Genomic DNA, 20359 nt, shown 5'->3' with positions numbered 1-20359 from the left:
GAGAAATATGCTGGGAGTGGGTGTTCATATGCTTGCCCAAAATCCCCCAAGGAGGGAGAAATGGAGAAGGGATTGCAGCGTGTCCATTTCCTATGGGGAGTGCCTTCTCACTTAGCTCTGTCTCTCTCTGGTGAGTGCATGTGCCCTTTTGCAAAAATAAATAAATAAAAATAAAAACATACTCTGTAACAATCTGTTCAAACTATTTTAGCTTTTACATTTTTTTCTGCTACCCTATATTATAAACAGCAATCCATCAAAGAAATATTCTTTTATAATCAACTACTCATTATACCTAATATTTTATTTCTACTATGGAACCATTTAAATAGTTGCTTACAAGCTATTTGTTTTCCACCTACCAGGTCTAAAGCAAGTTTCCAATGATCAGTTTTCCTGAAAGACAAACTAGCCCCTGAAATGAATTTTTAGTGGCCCTGGGACGCGGACGGGATTTTCCAGAGTAAGGTTCTTTGGGTGAGTTAGATAGAAGGATAGCAAACTTGGGGACCAGCAGATAGTGTAATGATTATGTCACTGGACTCCCACATAATCGATCACAGTTGGAGTTCCAGACTCGGCGACTTAAAATTCATGCCAAGTGTGTGCATGTGCCCCAATTCCCGAGAGGAGGATAGAAAAGAAGGGATTGTGGCATCGCCATACCCCTGGGGAATGATTTCTCACTTTCTGTCTGGCAAGTACTCTCTCCCTATAGCAAATATCTCTCAAAAAAAAAAAAAAAAAAAGATAGCAAACTTGACTGGGTTCCTAAGGATGCAGGCTTGTGACATAAAAAGCTACTGGGAAATGCTGGGGGCTGAGGTTAAGGGTTAATGCAACTAGGCAATCCGGAGGTTGTCTCAGAGCAGCAAGGAGAGGCTGATATCAGGGATTTCCCTGACAACTGCCAGGGTCCTGTAGCTCCTTTTGCAAAGGCAGCTCAGATGGGCTTGTTCCTTCTCACACTCACTAGCCACTGGGTACAAGGTCATGGTCACTCCCCAGGGACAAGCTTCCTTCTAGAGTGGCTGATGGGTAGATAGATGGGAGAGGCTGAGCTGGGCCCTGATCATCAGGAAACAGTGTTTCCTTCTCCTCACTGTTTCTCTTTTTCTGTTCTAGTTGGGACTCTCATGCCAGGGATCCTCATAGAGCTCCCTTTATTTGTCTGGACAATGTCTAGTGTGCATAACAAGAACTGCAGAGAGAGAAGATTCTGAAATATCTTGAGCTGAGCTGTTGGCTGAAGCCTAGAAAAGGGGCTAAGGCTTCTGGAAAGTTCTATTAGATCTAATGTCCTATTTGGTAGGCGGATCAGAGTTCAAATATAGACATAATAGGATTCAGATGTAAACTATCCAACTGAGGGAGAAACAAAGGCATTGAGAACTGTAAGTCATAGACCTTGGCTCCGTTTCTGGGTGTTCACTTAGTTGACAAGTGGTGATTGGCAGATCACATAGTCTCCCTGAGGGTTCGTTTCCTCATCTTTCAAATGGAGTCAGTAATATAATAATGCGGTTATTGTGAGGAACACTGGCACAGTGTATGAGAAACAAATAGCCATATATGCAAAGAATTTCATCATTGTTGGTGTTTTCTGTGTCATGGACACTAAAGATTGGAAAAACAAAAGACTTCCTTCCACTCAATAAGTTAACACAGGGGCTGACTGTTGGCATGGTGGGAATACAACACACTCCAGTGCTCACCCACATTGGTAAAGTCCTGAGTTCGTGTACCCAGGCTTCCCTGTGCACCCCACGCTAGCTGAGATGGGGGGGAGGTGGATCATAACATGAAGAGACCCTGCTAGGGTGCCTTTCTCTCTCACTCTCCCTTTGTTCATGGGACACCTGATACCTCCCAGTGGCCCCAAGGAGAACCTTGTGCTGCATATGGGAGGTGTTGACAAGCTCACAAATCATGTGCATGCAAAGAGCTCAGGACACGTCAGTCTGTCTCTGTTTCCTCTGTACTGGCCACAGGCAAACCTTGCTCATTACTGCTCAGGTACGTGCATGCCAGGGCCTCCAGGTACTTCCTCAACTTTCTGTTTTTCAGACCACTTGGGGAGAGGTTCTGGGTCATTCTACGGCAGTCTGAGGTAGGCTACACATAGTCACACTCCCTGGACTAGTTGTGAAGTGGATCTGCTAGCCATGGGAATCCGATGTCTAGCAAGAGTATCTTGTGTACTCCCTCCTCTTGCTATAAGTAAATACTTGACCCTGGGCATGTGGTGGTCTGTTCTTAGAATGGATGGTAAGTACCATTTGCCTGCCTGTTGACCTTGGCCACGGTGTCATAGTTCACCCTGTGGCACAGACTAACTGAAGCAAGCCAGGTTAAGGTTTGCAGGCCAGGTTAAGACTTTGCAGAACTGCAGCTGTTTTGAAATTCAGAAAGGCCTCTAAGGACAATCTGACTAAGTGCTGAATCATGGGGAGAACTGTTTAAGGAATGGTCAGATGAGAAGCCAGGAATGGATATTTGAAGAGATCAGGATAATTATCCCTGGGCAAGCAATTGACTGATTGATTGTAGTGAGGAATAATTTGCATGTGCTGATATCTTGGACCTATAAATACCGAGAACCTATTGAGCTTTCCAAGACAGTTCGATGGTACTTGCTGTCTGTCTTCCTGTATCAAGTACGGAAATAAGCTGTCTTCTCCAGCCTCTAACTCTTGTTTCATTGACTGTGAGAAGAAACAGAGGGACTTAGGAGCCAGCAGGTGGCATGGTGGTTAAGGGCACTGGACTCCCACATGGCTGACTGCAGTCTGAGTCCTGTACTTGGTGGCTTGATTTCTCACTTTCTCTCTCTCTCTCTGTCACTCTGTCCCTTTCTGGTCAAATGTAAATAAATAAATGGATAAATAAAAGTTAAATAAAATATTTTTTTAAAGTATGGGATGCTATAAAACCTTTAAAAAAAAGAAACTGTGGGACTTAGTCTGAAAAACAAGAAGGAATTAAAATATGAGTTGATGGTATCAGATCTAAATTTTTTTATAAAAGGAATTATTTATTTTTTACTTATTACTGTTTTTTAATTTGATCAGAGGGAGACGTAGAGAGACAGAAAGCAAGTTGTCAGGTCCAGGACTCAAACCGTGGTCAGCCATGTGGGAGTCCAGCTCCCTACCATGCCACCTGCTGGCCTGCTAAATTTTCTTTCTTTCTTTTTAAAGAATTATTTTATTCAACTTTATTTCTTATCATTATTTTAATATTTCAAGAAAGAGACAGAGAGAGAGAGTGAGAGAGAGAGAAAAGGAAAGCAAGAAAACAAGCCTCCGGGTCGAGGACTTGAACCACAGTTAGCCACGTGGGAGTTTAGTGCCCCTAACCACCATGCCACCTGCTGTCCCCCTGTTAAATTTTCTTTAAAATTAAGTTTTATTAGCTGTTTCAAGAAAAATATATTTTTTCCCCAAAGAACATATACAACTTTCTAGAGAGAGGGAGAGAGAACCAGAGACAGTCAGAGGGGGGAAAGTGAGAAATCATCCTCCTGGGGGAGGGAGGTAATGATCATGCTACAAACCCTTCTCTTCCAGTCTCCTCTCAGGATTTTGGGCACACATACACATGTGCCAGGTGTGTTTCTCAAGTTGCCAGATCCAGGGCCTGAACTGCGGTTGGCCATGTGGGATCCAGCACCTTAACCACCATGCCATTTACTGGCTCAAAAGATCTCAAATTTTTGAATTTGATATTTGAATGGAAGGAATGCCCAGTTAATCTTATTCAGTTAACAATCTCTAAAAGTAGTCCGATTGTCAGTCACAAACATGCAAAGTCTCTCACTTGAGGTCTCTTCAAGTTAACAAATCTGAGAAAAAGCAATGAGCTGTCCAGTGCTAGTTACATATCTAGACTGTGACCACGCGAGTAATGGCCTTCATTCAGCTCAGTGCCTCTGATGGGCTTGAATTTGTTAATTTTCAGAAGGTAACTCCTTGAAAGTTTTCGTATTGAAGATTCGTGCTATCTAGGCTGGCCCAGTAGGGCAGTGGTTAAGTACTGTATATGGGGAGCCAGATCCCACATGGCTGGCTGCAGTTCAAATCCCAACCATAATGACTTGAGCAACATACCATGTGCATGTGCGTGGGTGCCCTGAATCCAAACCAGGATGGAGAAATGGAGGAAAAAGGAATACAGTGTAACCATGTTCCATTGGGGTGTTCTCTCTTTTTCTAGTCTTCAGACTAGTCTCTCTTTGGCTAGTACATTCACTTTCTAGTGATTAAAAAAAAAAAAGTAATATCAGTCCTCACCTGCAGTAGTTTGATTGGAAAGTACAGTCTATGTGCATGAATAATTTTAGATGTGATTTCTGGAGTTAAAGTCTACACGTTTATTGAGTAATTACGTTAGGTTGGGGGAAACTGGCACTTTATTACTGTCATTAAACTTAACTTGTAGTTTTAAATCTTTGCTCAAAACACATGTAAAACACGATTAAATTATTCTGAGCAAGTTAAACAAATTTTTTTTACAGCAGGATTTTCTTTTGGTGTGATTAGGCTCTATTAATTACTCTCTTATTCTGTGCTTCAAATGAGAAGGTGGGCGTGCATCATCCCCAAGTGCAGCTGGAGTGGCAGTCACAGCCCGGCAGCAAAAGAGGGGGAAGGTTCATCTCAGACCCCGGTAGGATCACAACGCTTTGTGCTGTTTGTGCTGATCAAACCTTCTTGAACCTTGGAGGCATCTCTGAGAAATAAATACTGGGGGCGGTGGTGGGGGGAGGACACGCTAAACACATTCCTGAGGTGGGTCAAGCATGACCTAATCATAACACAATGGGTTCTCTTTATGACCAACAGGAGGAAACACTCCATGCTGAAATGAATGCCTTGCACTATCTATTGCCATTTAAATCTGAAAGCCTGGAAAATTCACTACCCTGAGTGTATGACTCACCCACTAACTGAAATAACATGAAATCCATGGTAATTGCTAATGACTTCTTCCCATTCACTTTTAGGGAAGCTCTGAGAGACACTTTGCCTTTGGGATTTCTTTTTTTTCTGTGTATTTAACAATCATTTTATTTTTAAAAGAATTATTTATTTAATTCTATTTATCATCATCATTATTATTTTTAATTTGCTACAGGGCATGCATGCTCACTAGAAACACATACACACACACACACACACACACACACACAGAGAAAGAGAGAGAGAGAGAGAAAGAGAGAGAGAGAGAGAGAGAGAGGAAAAGGAAAGAGAAAGGGGAAAAGCAAGCCATGTGGGAGTCAGTCATGTGGGAGTCCAGCGCCCCTAACCACCATGTCACCTGCTAGCCCCTAGGCATTATATATTGACCTACTATTATGAAAAGGAGGATTATCCCTTATAGCATTTTTACCTTTCTATTCCTTATGTTTTCTTTCTCTATCCCCAATAGTATTATTAGTTTCCAAACTTTTTGTCAGAAGTACAGAGCTTCTTTCCATACATTCAGACACACAGGTGAGACAAAGTAACCAAACAGAAATAAGGGCAGATACGAAAAGAGATTTCACAGAAAAGAAATACAAATGTGAAAAATATTTATAAAAAAAGTAAATCTTATTTACGTATTTGTTTTTAAAAGAATTATTTAACTTAATTAATTAATTAATTTTTAATTTGTTATAGAGTATGTGTGCTCACTAGAGAGAAACAGAGAGAGAGAGGAAAAGTGAGAAAGCAAGCTGCTAGGTCTGGGACTCAAACCACAGTCAGCCATGTGGGAGTCCAGCATCTTAACCACCATGCCACCTGCTGGCCCCTTAAATCTTATTTACATTGGGTGATTGGAAAAGTCATGATACATTTTTGCATAGAAAAACATGGAAAAATACATCATGAGTTTTCCAATGACCTAATAACTGGATGAATGCAGATTAAAACTAAATATAGCACATGTCCTATAGCAAATTAAAAAGAAAATAGTAGTAATAAATTAAATAATTAAAAAAATATATATAGCAGCCAACTGTGGTGCCACAGCAGTAACATAATCCTCTGAGATGTTGAGACCATATGAGAATTATTTTAAAATGTTTACTTATTTTTTAAAGAATTATTCAATTTAACTTTATTTTGTTTATTCATTTATTTGTTTGTTTGTTTATTTATTTATTTATTTATTTAAATTTGACCAGAGAGGAACAGAGAGAGGACAGAAAGGGAAAGTGAGAAAGCAAGCTGCCAGGTCTGGGACTTGAACTGCGGTTGACCAATGTGGGAGTCCAGTGACCATAACCACTACACCATCTGCTAGCCCCACTTATTATTATTTTTAAAATTTGCTATAGTGTACATGTGTGTACCAGAGGGAGATAGAGAGAGAGAGAAAGAGAGAGAAAGAGAAAGTAAGAAAGCAAGCCACCAGGTCCAGGACTTGAACTGCAGTTGACCATGTGGGAGTCCAGTGCCCTAAACACCAGACTCCCTGCTTGCTCTCCTAGAATGTTTTATAAGCCTCCAGACCTAGGACCTGAACCACACAGTCAACCATGTGAGATCCAGCCACCACACCGTCAGCTGGCCTAGATCTCTGATTCTTTTTTTTTTTTGGAGAGATTTTCAGCAGCCAACTGTGGTGCCACAGCAGTAACATAATCCTCTGAGATGTTGAGACCATATGAGAATTATTTTAAAATGTTTACTTATTTTTTAAAGAATTATTCAATTTAACTTTATTTTGTTTATTCATTTATTTGTTTGTTTGTTTATTTATTTATTTATTTATTTAAATTTGACCAGAGAGGAACAGAGAGAGGACAGAAAGGGAAAGTGAGAAAGCAAGCTGCCAGGTCTGGGACTTGAACTGCGGTTGACCAATGTGGGAGTCCAGTGACCATAACCACTACACCATCTGCTAGCCCCACTTATTATTATTTTTAAAATTTGCTATAGTGTACATGTGTGTACCAGAGGGAGATAGAGAGAGAGAGAAAGAGAGAGAAAGAGAAAGTAAGAAAGCAAGCCACCAGGTCCAGGACTTGAACTGCAGTTGACCATGTGGGAGTCCAGTGCCCTAAACACCAGACTCCCTGCTTGCTCTCCTAGAATGTTTTATAAGCCTCCAGACCTAGGACCTGAACCACACAGTCAACCATGTGAGATCCAGCCACCACACCGTCAGCTGGCCTAGATCTCTGATTCTTTTTTTTTTTTGGAGAGATTTTCACTGTAGGGCGTGTGCGCTCGCCAGACAGACAGAGAGAGACATAGAGACAGAAAGCGAGAAATCACCCCCCAGAGGGGATGGTCACGCCGCAATCCCTTCTCCTCCATTCTCCTCTCGGGATCTTGGGCACGCACGCACACGCGCCCGGCGTGAGTTTTAAGCCACCAGGTCCGGGACACGAACCGTGGTCGACTATGTGGGAGTCCAGCGACATAGCCATTACGCTAACTGCTGGTTCCCTAGATCTCTGATTCTTGTGCGTCTGACGTGACAGTCTGATCCTTTGCGTTACCACAGCATCTCATTTTATAGATTCAATATGTTTTCTTTTTATTTATTTTTTCTTCATGTCATACTGATTACTTTTCCTCCCCTCCTCCCCTAAGCATAGAAGTTTTCTGTGATCTTCATTGTGAGAACCTAGTAGGACTTCTGGAGGTAAAGTCTTGGTAGCTTCAGGAGTTCCTCTGTAACTGGGTGCCTAAGCGATTTTAACTTTCCAGCTAGTCCATGCTCAACGCTAACAATTAGTCAATTACTCTTTGAATGCTCCTATGGCCTTTGTCTCCAGCAGCTGTGTTTCCAGTCACCCCTAAGTATGCTTTTTTTGGCATATTTTGAGAAAAATATTCAGAGGGTCTACAGATACAAGAATTAACTTTTTTATAAAAGCTATGGGGCAGGCAGGTAGCGTGGTGGTTGAGGCGCTGGACTCCCACAAGGTTGACTGCAGCTTGAGTCCTGAACCTGGTGGCTTGCTTTCTCACTTTCCTTTTCTGTGTGTGTATCTCTCTATGGTTAAAAAATTGAAGAGTAGTGATAAATAAAAATTTTAAAAAATCTTTTTAAAAAAGCTAAACTTGTACAAAAGAATTTTTTTAAAGAATTATTTTATTTAACTTTATTTTTAATTTGACAGAGAGGGACAGAGTGAGAGGAAGAGAGAGAGAGAGAGAATGCTACAAGGTCTAGGACTTGAACTGCAGTCAGCCATGTGGGAGTCCAGCACCCCTAACCACCAGTCCACCTGCCAGCCCCTGTAAGAGAAATTAACATCTCTTTATATTACATCGGTAAAGTAAGTAGCAGGTGCAGAGTGGTTTCCTGATGCTAACCCCTTACCTTTCTTGAAATAGGAAGATTAGAGGTGTATCACCTGGCCCAGAAAGACAAGATTCTTTGCCTCTTCCTCCTGTTTTAGTACCTCCAAACCTCCTCTGTCTGGTAGAGTATAAAACCTCAGTCATGGGATCAGCAGGTGGCATGGTATTTAAGGTGCCAGACTTCCACATGGCTTTTTGCAGTTCAAGTCCTAGACCTGGCAGCTTGCTTTCTCACTTTCCCTCTCTGTCTTTCTCTGGTAAATTAAAATAATAATAATAAAAGGAAATAAATAATTAAAAGAAAATAAAACCTCAGTCCTTTGGCTTTTCCTTAAGCCACATTTTGTATGTTTCTCATTTGTACATGTATACGATAAAATAAGCCTGCCCCCCACCTTTTTTTAAAGAGTGATTTTTGCTGTAGGGCATGTGTGCTTGCCACAGAGACAGAAAGTGGTCTGCTGTTGTCAATGATTTTCAGCATATATGAGAGGGCAAATTTCTTCACGCTTCAGGTGATTCACCTGTCTCTTGTGTTTATTGTTTGTTTTTAGGCTTTTGCCATAGAGTGCATGCTTCAGAGACACAGAGAGAGATGAGAGGGAAAGTGAGAAATCACCACCCAGGGGAGATGGTCACACCACAATCCCTTCTCCATTCTTCGGTAGGGATTTGGGGCATGCACACTCACATGCCTCTTGTGATTTTCAAGACACCAGCTCCGGGACTTGAACCATGCTCAACCATGTGGGAGTCCAGTACCTTAACCACTATGCTACCTGCTGACCCTGCCTCTTGAGTTTTGTTTCTGTTTTTTTGAGAGAGATTTTTGCTACAAGGCGTGCATGGTTGCCAGAAAGACAGAGAGAGACAGAGAGACTGAAAGTGAGAAATCACACCCCTCCCCCCCCAGTGGAGATGGTCACACCTCAATCCTCCTCTTCCAGTGTCCTCTCAGGATTTTGGGCACACATTCAAACACACCTGGTGTGAGTTTTTAGTCACCAGGTCCAGGACTTGAACCGTGGTTGACTACATGGGAGTCTAGCAATGTAATCATTACATCATCCGCTAGTCCTGAACTCTTGAGGTTTTTTTTTTTAAAGAATTATTTTATTCAATTTTATTTTTTATTAGTATTATTTTCCAGTTTGATCAGAGAGAGATTGAGACAGAAAAAGAGAGAGCGAGTGAAAGCAAGAAAGCAAGCCACCAGGTCTGGGACTTGAACTGCAGTCAGCCATGTGGGAGACCAGTGCCCCTAACTACCATGCCACTTGCCAGCCCCACCTGCCAGCCCCACCTCTTGAGTTTTTAATGTGAGAATTTGCCCTGTGACTTCTAAAAATTGTTGAACTTCAATTTGTACAGTGTTTCTTCTTGATGTAAGGAAAGGAGTAGTGATTTCCAAGCTCTTTACATATTAGAATGGAAATTAGACAGGCTTGTGTTTTTCTGGTCACACAATCTCCCTGTCAATTTCTTTTTGGGGTTATTCTTTGTAGAACTTGGGCTCAACTGGGGCCTACAGATGGTTTTCTGAGGCACTGTGGTGCACAGGGGGTTCAGATTAGGAGTCCAGGGCTCTTTTCATGCTCTGGTCATTCTCTGCCAGGTAGCTCTGAGCTTTGGCTGTGTTGCAACTCATGGCTTAGGCAAATTCTGCATGCAAGCATCACCACTGCTTTAACTAGTTCTCCTGCTTCCCCAGAGTTACTTTAAGAACAGGATTTTGGGACCAGCAGTGGGCGTAATGGCCACATCGCTGAACTCCCACATGGTATACAGTGATTCAAGTCCAAGATCTGGAGGCTTTAAACTCATGCCAGGCATATGTGCATGTGTGCTCAAAATCCTGAGTAGAATAGAGAAGGGATTGCAGCATGACCATCCCCATGGGGGGGGGGGTGATTTCTCACTTTCTGTCTCTGTGGCAAGCACACATACCCTACAGCAAAAATCACTCTTTAAAAAAAGGTGGGGGGCAGGCAGGTGGCATGGTGGTTAAGGCACTGGATTCCCACATGGGCAGCCATGGTTCAAGTCCAGGACCTGGTAGCTTCCTTTCTCTTTACCTCTCTCTCTCTGATCAAATTGGAAAATAATAATAAATAAAGGTAAAATAAAATAATTCTTAAAAAAAAAGAAAAAAAGCAGGGTCCAGCAGATGGCATAATGGCTATATCACTGGACTCCCATGTAGACAACCATGGTTCAAGTCCCAGACCCAGTGGCCTAAACTCACACTGGGCACATGTGCATGCATGCCCAAGAAACCGAGAGGAGAATGGAGGAGAAGGGATTGCGGCATGGCCATCCCCCCTGGGGGGTGATGTCTCGCTTTCTGTCTCTTTGTCTCTCTCTGTCTTTCTGGTGAGTGCATGCGCCCTATAGCAAAATCCTCTCAAAAGAAAACAAAACAACACAAAAAACCCAGACTTTCAATAATTCTTCTGCTTTAAACCAATCTGTACCCCACTTATAGGAGAATCTTCTTGCCTCAAATTCTTGAAACTTTCTGGGCTTTGAATTTGCTTTATGAATTTGCTTGCCTTTTAGCACTCCCTCACCTGCATTCCCGTTGAGTGTTTCATACTGTTAAAAAGTAAATTGAGGCACATTAAATTTTTAAATAGTTTGGAACCGACCCTATAGGACAGTGGTTAAATGCTTTGCGTTCGACGTTAGATTTGATGCAGCTGACTGGGATTTGAGTCTTGACCCCAGTGGCTTGAAAAATACTATGGGCTCATGTGCATGCATGCCTAAAATTTTGATAGTAAGACTATGTGGAAGAAGAAGACTTTTGACATGGCCACACCCTGTTGGGGGGGGCTGTGCTTTCTCTCTCTCTCTTCCTTCTTGCTCTTTCTTCCTCTGTTTCTCTCTCTCTGATGATGGAATGTACACTCTGGCAATAATAAAAAAAAATTTAAGTTGTTTATTTGAGGAAATAGCAATTCATGAAACAGAGCATGCTATTCTGCAGCACTAGACTGAAGGAGCATCTGGGGAATGTTATTATTATTATTATTATTATTATTATTTTGGAGAAGTTTTTGTTATAGGGCACATGTGCTAACCAGAAAGACAGAGAGAGACAGAGAAACATAAAGCAAGAAATCACCCCCCAGGGGAGATGGTCACGCTGCAATCCCTTCTCCGCCATTCTCTCAGAATCTCGGGCATGCACACACATGCGCCCGGCATGAGTTTAAGCCACTGGGTCCAAGACTTGAACTGTGGTTGACTACATGGAAGTCCAGTGATATAGCCATTTTGCTAACTGCTGGTCCCGAGAATATTTTTAAATGTAAATGTGGAGCAAGGAAAATATTGGTCCAAGTGAAATAGTAGCCATATTCAACCATTCCAGTGGGGAATCTTTAATTAGAGGTTAGTTGGCAGTTTCTCATTGGTAAATCTAAGTTTCATTTTCTTTTAAACTATTCATTCACAAAAAAATAATTTCAGTTTGGTTTGGGTTTGCTTAGATGTTAGAGCCATCCCAGTCAAATGGCCTCCCATGAAATTATTTTGGCCGTGCTCTCTGGTCTGTTACCCCAACTACCAGTCTCTCGTCTTCATTCTGGCTCTCAATTTTTAGTGGAGACCTCCAGTCTCCTATTCCCTTTGCCCTTCAGGTTTCTGACTCATACTGATATGGAAGGACCCTGAATTCATGAATAATTCAGGGCTGATAGCTGCCTGAAGTCTCTGCTCTCCAGCAAACTTACTGCTCCTCCCTGGAGCTAAAGGTAACCTGAAAACCTCGAATAGATTAATACCGTGAATAGACTAGTACCTTGAATAGATTAGTATCTTGAATAGATTAGACTTTCTGCTTCTCTGCCTCCTCCCTTTGATGCTGCATAGGGCAGGTTCTGGGCCCCTTCCCCAATTAGCCCCTGGGGCCTGATTCAGTGTTAACTTCTCCGAGTCCACCAACATAATAAACAGTTCTCCTAATCTCTCCGAGTACTGCTTTCTGTCCCTCAGTGTCTGGTTTTCTGCAACAATACTACTTTATTATTATTTTCAGTGAAATTTATGGATGAGCAGAGGCTCATTTGAAAGCATGTGTATTCAACTGGAGAAAAGTTTGTCTTACTGGAGCCATCCAGGTGGTGTGGCAGTTAAGGCAGCTGGATCTCACATGCCCACATGCCTGACTGCGTGGTTTGCATCCCAGAATCGGTGGCTTGAACAATATGTGGGATGTGTGTGCACGCGTGCCCAAAATCCCAAGAGGAGTAGATATTGCAGTGGTCATTATCCCCGCCTCCCCCCGCTCCCCCCCACTGGGTGGGGGGATGCTAAGAAAAATAAGAGTTTGTCCTACCAAGTTATTTTTCAAATGATTATCATCAGAAGGTAAATTATTTTTTAGCTGACTCCGAATTGTACCAAGAAAGATACTGGCCAGCCCAGCATTTTGAATCCCATCAAGCTCCTTAGTCAATATAACTGTAACTTTCCATTTCTATCATTATTGTCAGTCTGATGAAATCAAAGCCATCCCCAATTTCCACAGCATCTGTCATTATCTAGTCTTTTCTGAAGCCTAGCGCTTTCCTTTGATAATGTGTCCTATGGTAGTCTTGAGGAAGGCAGGCTGGTTTCCAGGTAAAGGTGGCACCTTTACCAGGTGCTAGATGAAGGCGGGAAGAGAACCTCATAAATTCTTCAACAGAAAGCTGCTGGCTTATTCACGGCTGCAGACTTCCTGCTGTCTGTGTTTGGAATTTAAAACTATTCCCGAGGTGTGCATGGGCACCGCTTTGTTCACCGGCCTCCTCCCCCATGTGATGATTTCTCACAACCCATTATCTGTTTTCTTTTGATAGATTTTTTTCCCTCTTGGTATTATGACTTTGATTTTGCTTCTCCTCCATTTGTTCTGATTTCTTTGGTAATGCCTGCTTTCCTTTCATCTTATCATCTATTTTATCTATTTTATTCCAGTTGCTGTGCATTTGTGATATTATTTCTCTTATGAAAGTCTATTCTACTTTAATAAAGGCAAGTAATGCTCTCCTTTACTTCACTGAAGATAAACTGCATATGTCTTATTGAAAAAATGTGGTGCTTTTTGAAAGAACTCTACCGGTGGTGGGGCTGTGTTTGATTTTTCACCTGAGCCCCAAGTATCTTGCCTTTCTTTAGTTTGTAATACTGGGTTAATTTCATGTGTAATACTGAAGTATTTTTTTTAATCTTATGTTTTTATTTCTTTATATTTTCCCCCTGGAAGGGAATGCTAGTTTTAAAGTTGGTGACTTAAAAACCTGTTTGATTCTAGATAAAGTGATCCAGAGACATTATTAGAATAAACTTGGCCCTGAAAATTTCACTTGTGGGTTTCCATTCACTTTGGAAGTCTCTTCGCTGGGAGGAGGGAAGGATTATGGTGTAGAGAGGCCTCTGCAGTGTCTTCTGAGAAACAGTAGACATTCAGTATTTCTTAGTTTCCTTTGTAGATGCAAATTATCAGTTCAAATCATCTAAGCAAAGAAAAAAGACCTCTCCAAATCTAATCTGAGAAGAAAATCTCCTCAGGGAGAGAAGTCTCAGTTCAGAGAACAAAGAAAGAATGAACCAAAGGTTTATTTACCTTCCATTGCTTCAGGGATTCAGAGGCCAGCAGCATACAGATGCAAAAGAAGGCTTAAGGCTAAACATTCTTTTCTCTCCTCTTTCTTTGTTCTTCTTTTGTGAGATGCGATGGACAGATCTGCCCAGAGGCAAAGGAGCTACTGGGGGCAATGCAGTGGTAGTGTTGTAGAAGCCTTTGCTACTGATTAAGTTCAAGAGTGTGATAACAGAATCCAGAGAGGAATCCTTATGAGACTATAATCTAAAAGTACTGAGTTTGAGAAGATGGCTAGCTAACAGTATGAAGAGGTCTTTCTCTTAGGATTCTGATAAGCCAGATTTGGAAAGAGATCCTCTCCTAACATCCAGTCCCCCTTGAGAATCATAGACTGTATGTTTGTAATTTATGGTGGTTGAGGTTGAGACAAAGGTGAATTTAGAGTTCTTTTTTTCTTAAAAAAGAGATTTTTGCAATAGGGTGCATGCCATTGCAGAGAGACAGAGAGACAGAAAGCAAGAAATCATCCTCAGAGGGGATGGCCAAGCCACAATCCCTTTTTCATTCTCCTCTCGGGATCTTGGGCACGCAGGCACATGTGCCTGGTGAATGTAGGCTTCCTTAATGATCCCCAGGTTTTAATCAGATGTTCTTCTAAAATCTTCCTTAACGATGGAAATTCTGGTGATGCTTCAAGTCAGACTCAGAAATATGAAATAGAATGTCCCTGAGAGGGGCTGACAGGTGGTATGGTGGTTAAGGGGCTGGACTCCTACATGGCCGACTGTGGTTTGGGTCCTAGATCTGGTGGCTTGCTTTCTCACTTTCCCTTTCGCTCCCTGTCTCTGATGAAGTTAAAAAAATAATAATAACAAATAAAATTAAATAAATAAATGTATTTTTTTAAAAAGGCCCTGAGAAATCACTGAGAAAAAAAAAAGAAAAGTGTCTCTGCTTTAGATTTTGTGTGAGGAACATGCTCATCCGTCCAATGCCAAAGAACAGCCATGGAGATACGCGGATCGGTGAAGGAAGACTTTAATGGCAATCTTGCAAGATTGGGTGTCTGATGGGCAGGCATGTCTAGAATGGTTGCAGCGAGTAATTTATTTCCTGGTGTACAAGTCCCTCCCCCAGTTCCTCATTGGCTGAGTTCTATGGGTTATACAATCTCCCCAGATTGTGCCTACTTTTATTATTCCCTTATTAGGTATTTATTGTTCCCTTCCTTCTTATCTGAGGGAAAGGCATAGGCTCAGGATGAGATTGTGAAAAAGGCTTATCAAATATCTTGAGGGGGGGAAGAATCAGGAAGTAAAAAGGAGCAATGGGACTGGTGACCAGCCACCATCTTGTTCTCAAGGGTGACCAGTTGTTTTCAGATTTTGTTTGTTCAAGAACTTTCCAGGAATGTTTATTTTCTGAGGTTGTTACATGTACAAGCTGTTTAAGCAACTTTTGTTAAGCTGTTTTTGAAAATGAATCACATAGGCTATTTTCTTACACTTTGCATTTACTTTAAAATGCTTCAGCATGAGTAGTGTTCTACTTACTTTTATTCTTGTCTGCAGAATGGTTAGTTGACATTTTAAGAACGCTCAATGGGAAAACACACTCCATGGGTGGTGAAATTCTCAATACATAAGCCACATTCCGGAAAGGTTACAGTTATGGCTCTAGCCACATATATTTTAAAAAATTTATTTATTCTGGGCTGGCCCTGTAGCATTGTAAGGGAGCTGGATCTCACAAGGGTGGACATAGTTCAAATCCTGGCCATGGGGTCTTTTTCTTTTTCCTTCTTTCTTTTCATTTTATTTATTTATTTTTTTTAAGGTTTTTTTTTTTTTTTTTTTTTGCCATAAGGAGCCTGTGCTTGCCAGGGAAGAGAGATACATTGAGAGGAAAGTGAGAAAGCACCCCTTCCCCCTGGAGGATGGCCATGCCACAATCCCTTCTTCTCCATTATCCTCCTGGGATTTTGGACACACACATACACACACACACACATGTGCCTAGCATGATTTTCAAGCCGCGAGGTCCAGGACTTGAACCACGGTCTACCATGTAGGAGTCACCATGTAAGAGTCGATTATCTGAACCACCACCCCAGCTGCTGGCCCTAGCCCTGGGGTCATAAAAAACAAGCTGAGCACTTGTACATGCTTGCCCAAAATCAACCATCCAATGCCAAAGAAGGGACATGGAGACACAAGGTACAGTGAAGTTACGGTCTTGCATGATTGGGTGTCTGATGGGTAGACACACCCTAAATGATTACAAGCAAAATTTTTCCCTAGTGCACAAGTCCCTCCCCGAGTTCCTCATTGGCTGAGTACAATGGGGTGTATAATCTTCTTGGACATCACTTAAGCTTCATTATTGCCTTATAAGGCATTTATTGTCCCCTTCCCTCTCTTGTCTGATGGAAAGCATAGGCTCAGGACAAGCTTATGAAAAAGGCCCAGCAAATGTCCTGAGGAGGGAGAAGATCCAGGAAGTAAAAAGGAACAGAGCTAGTGACTAGCCACCACCTTGAGAAGTCATTTCTCAAGGGTTACCTGTTGTTTTCGGGTTTCAATTGTTCAGGAGCTTTCCAGGAATGTATACTTTCTGGGGTTGTCATATCTGTAAGCTAGTTAAGCTATTCTTGAAAATGAATCACATAGGCTATATTTTTACATGATGGATGAAGAAATAAAGGAAAAAGGATTGTGGCATGACCGTGTCCCAGTTCACTCTTTTTTCAGTAAACTCACATCCTCTCGCAATGAAAAAAAAAAAAAAAAAAAAACAGTTTATTTATTCTTATTTATTTACTTCATGAACAAGAGACAGCATCCCACTGGGGTCCTGTCATCACAATCCACCCTCAGCCTCAGCCAGGTCCAGATCAGGGTAATCAGGAGGTGTTCAGATATGAACCCAGAACCTTCCCAGGTGAGTCAGCCTCACAAAGCATTTTGCTTGACAGCTGCACCACCACACAACCTCACCAGTCATCCTTATCTCATATTGAACCCAGGAGTTTTGTTAATCGCTTAATAGATGTTAAAAATGACCTTTTTGGGGGTTAGATTTTTGCTTTAGGGTGTGTGTGCTCACTGGAAAGAGAAACAGACAGACACAGTGAGGATAAAGCAAGACATCACCTCCTTGAGGGGATGGCCATGCCACAATCCCTTCTCCTCTATTCTCCTCCTGGGATCTTGGGCATGCATATGCACATACCTGGAGTGAGTTTCAAGCCACCAGGTCCAGGACTTGAATCACAGTTAGACAGGTGGGAGTTCAGCAACTTATCATTAGAAATCTCTAGCAATGACTTTTAATTGATGAAATTGATGCCGGATATGGTGGTGGCTGGAGCTGCGACTCCAATGCAGGATCAGCAAAGTGACTGGATTTGTGTCTCATGATCAGAAGAATGAGAAGTGCCGACAGAAGGAGAGGCTAGTAAAGCAGAGTTTTATTGAAAGAGAAAAGCTCCTGAATGGGAGAGCTCCTGAGAGAGGGTTGTATTTTTAGCCAGGGGTTTTTATCTAGAAGTCCAAACAAAGGGCTGCCTCCCTGATAAGGAAATTGACAAGGTCTAAACTAAAATATCTTTTTCTTCATTTCTTTTTTCTTTGAGAGGTTTTTGCTATAGGGCGTGTGTGCTCGCCAGAAAGAGAGAGACAGAGACAGAAAGCAAGAAATCAAGCCCCAGAAGGGAAGGCCACATGCAACCCCTTCTCCTTCATTCTCCTCTCAGGATTTTGGGAACGCATGCACATGTGCCTGGTGTGAGGTAAAGCTACTGAGTCTGGGACTCAAACCACAGTCGACTACATGGGAGTCCAGCAATGTAGCCATTACGCCATCTGCTAGTCCCCCAACTTTACATTTTTAACATGCAAAATGAAAGCTGAAAATTGTTTTACCAAAATTAAAATACAGTCTAAAATATCATATTTTAATATTGTAATGTTTTTATAAGTTTATGACATAGTAATCAATTCTGTTTATAAAGTAGAAAACCCATAAATGTAGAAAGAAGAAAAAGATTCCTTTCAGTCTCATAGCTATTAATATTTATCTTACTTATTTTGGTTTTCCAAGGAGAGTTCCTCTCTTGTCTTTCATGATTATGATGATATTATATATACAATGTGAATTCTTCATGTTTTTGTGTGACATAAAATAATGATTTTTTTAAGCAGAATTTTTATTCTGTGAAATAATAAAATGTTCATTGAAATTATGGTCCCTCTAACAGATAGTGAGAAACAACATCGTGTTTAAATAGTGAATCCCCGTTCAAGTCCAAGGCCTGTTAGAATTGAGGGAAGAGGTTTGGATAACATTACTCATTTCAGCTTTTCCCCCAGTAGCACAAAGAATTGATTTTGGCAGCTGGGTTTGTGATATACTGCCAATCACCAGGGGCAATGCTTGACAATCAACTTAGAAAAATGTCACCATTTTGGTATAAAGGAAAAGGCTAGTTTCCAGTTTATAAATATTTGGTTTATTATTGCAGATCAGGCACAAAACACATTTTGCAAGGAGATACTATTTATGTCAGATATATGCACCCGGTAGTTTGGGGAGTAGACATCTGCTCTCTATACATCAGTACTCTTTCCAGCAGACATCCCAGAGATACAGGCAGTTCTCAGGGTCGTAGTACCTGCAACCAACTCAAACGTGGAGCTGGGCATTCGCATTTGCTCTTCAGCTTGGTCCAGAGAGGATCACTCACCCCATCATTCATTTCCCTTCAGTGAAGTCTTCCTCCCTAGAGAAAGCCTGCTGTGGAAGGTGTGGCCTTCTCAAGTATCAGGGCATAGACTGCTTTATGCAGACACAATGAATCATGCACTGAAAATAAAATTAATGCAACTGAACCTGAGACATTTATCTATCTCTGGCACCTGAATTTCCCTTTCATAAGTAGGAACCGTGACTATATGAAGAATAAAAAGCAAAGAGTACAACCATTTCAAAGCAAAACCCCCAGTGTGCACAAAACACTGCTTTGGATAAAAGATGGCAGCTGCAGATTTGGAATGGTAGCTCGTTGCCATAGTTACCAGGGCTCTGATTCAACCACCATATGCCACCTGGTGTTCTCAGCCTGAAAAAGCAGGTCCAGGGTGTCCTAGATTGGAGATAGGACCATGGCCATAGCTGTTTGGAAACGGGCCTAGTCTTGGACACGCAGCAGTGTTTGTATTTATTGATGGGTTGATACACGATTTGGGAGCTATAGCCTTATAACTTAAGGTAACGAGTGGTTCAGCTGGGGAAAGGAAGCAAAAGTGCTCTTTTAAAAAATATCATTTCAGTTCTTTCATGGAAACACTACTGTAAGGATAGTCATTCTCAAATATCGATCTTTTGTCTTTTTGGGCAAATTTGGTACCCAATCTGATAAGTCATACAATATCGCAATAATAACAAACGTAAGATGTTGGGTATACTCACTGCAGACTAAACCAATTCTTTTTTTTTTTTTGGAGAGGTTTTTGCTATAGGGCACGTGCACTCGCCAGAAAGATAGAGACAGAGAGACAGAAAGCGAGAAATCACCTCCCAGGAGGATTGACCACGCCGCCATCCCTTCTCCTCCATTCTCCTCTTGAGATCTTGGGCACGCACACACACATGCCTGACGTGAATTTAAGCCACTGGGTCTGGGACTCGAACCGCGGTTGACTACATGGGAGTTTGGTGACATAGCCATTAAACCAACTGCTGGTCCTAATTAAACCAATTCTTAGCCATCAGAATCTTTTTTTTTTTTCCTTTTTCTTTCTTTCTTCTTTCTCTCTTTCTTTCTTTCTTTCTTTTTTTTTTGGGGGGGGAGGGGGAGAGGTTTTTATTTTTTTTGCTTTTAGGGCACGTGCGCTCGCCAGACAGACAGAGAGACAGAGAGATAGAAAGCAAGAAATCAGCCCCTAGGGGGGATGGCCACGCCGCAATCCCTTCTCCTCCATTCTCCTCTCTGAATCTTGGGCATGTACGCACATGCGCCCAGCGTGAGTTTTAAGCCACCGGGTCCGGGACTCGAACTGCAATCGACTAAGTGGGAGTCCAGCGGCATAGCCATTACGCTAACTGCTGTTCCCTTTTTCTCTTTCTTTTTAAAATAATTATTTTATTTAACTTTATTTGTTATTATTATTTTCCAGTTTGATCAGAGAGAGACCGAGAAAGAGAGGAGAAGTGAGAAAGCAAGCTACCAGGTCTAGGACCCAAACCACAGTCAGCCATGTGAGAGTCCAGAGCCTCTAACCATTGTACCACCTACCAGCTACCCAGAATCTTTATTTTTTTTTTTGTTTTTTCCTTTCTTTTGTTTTATTTACTATAGGACTTGTGTACTTGCCAGAGAGAGATTGGAGAGAGAAAAAGCGAGAAAGCACTCCCCATGGGGACAATCAAGCTGTAATCCCTTCTCCATTCTTCTCTTGGG

Source organism: Tupaia chinensis, unplaced genomic scaffold (assembly GCF_000334495.1).
Source record: "Tupaia chinensis unplaced genomic scaffold, TupChi_1.0 Scaffold000140_1, whole genome shotgun sequence".
Classification (NCBI taxonomy): domain Eukaryota; kingdom Metazoa; phylum Chordata; class Mammalia; order Scandentia; family Tupaiidae; genus Tupaia; species Tupaia belangeri.
Note: the sequence above shows the minus strand (reverse complement) of the source record.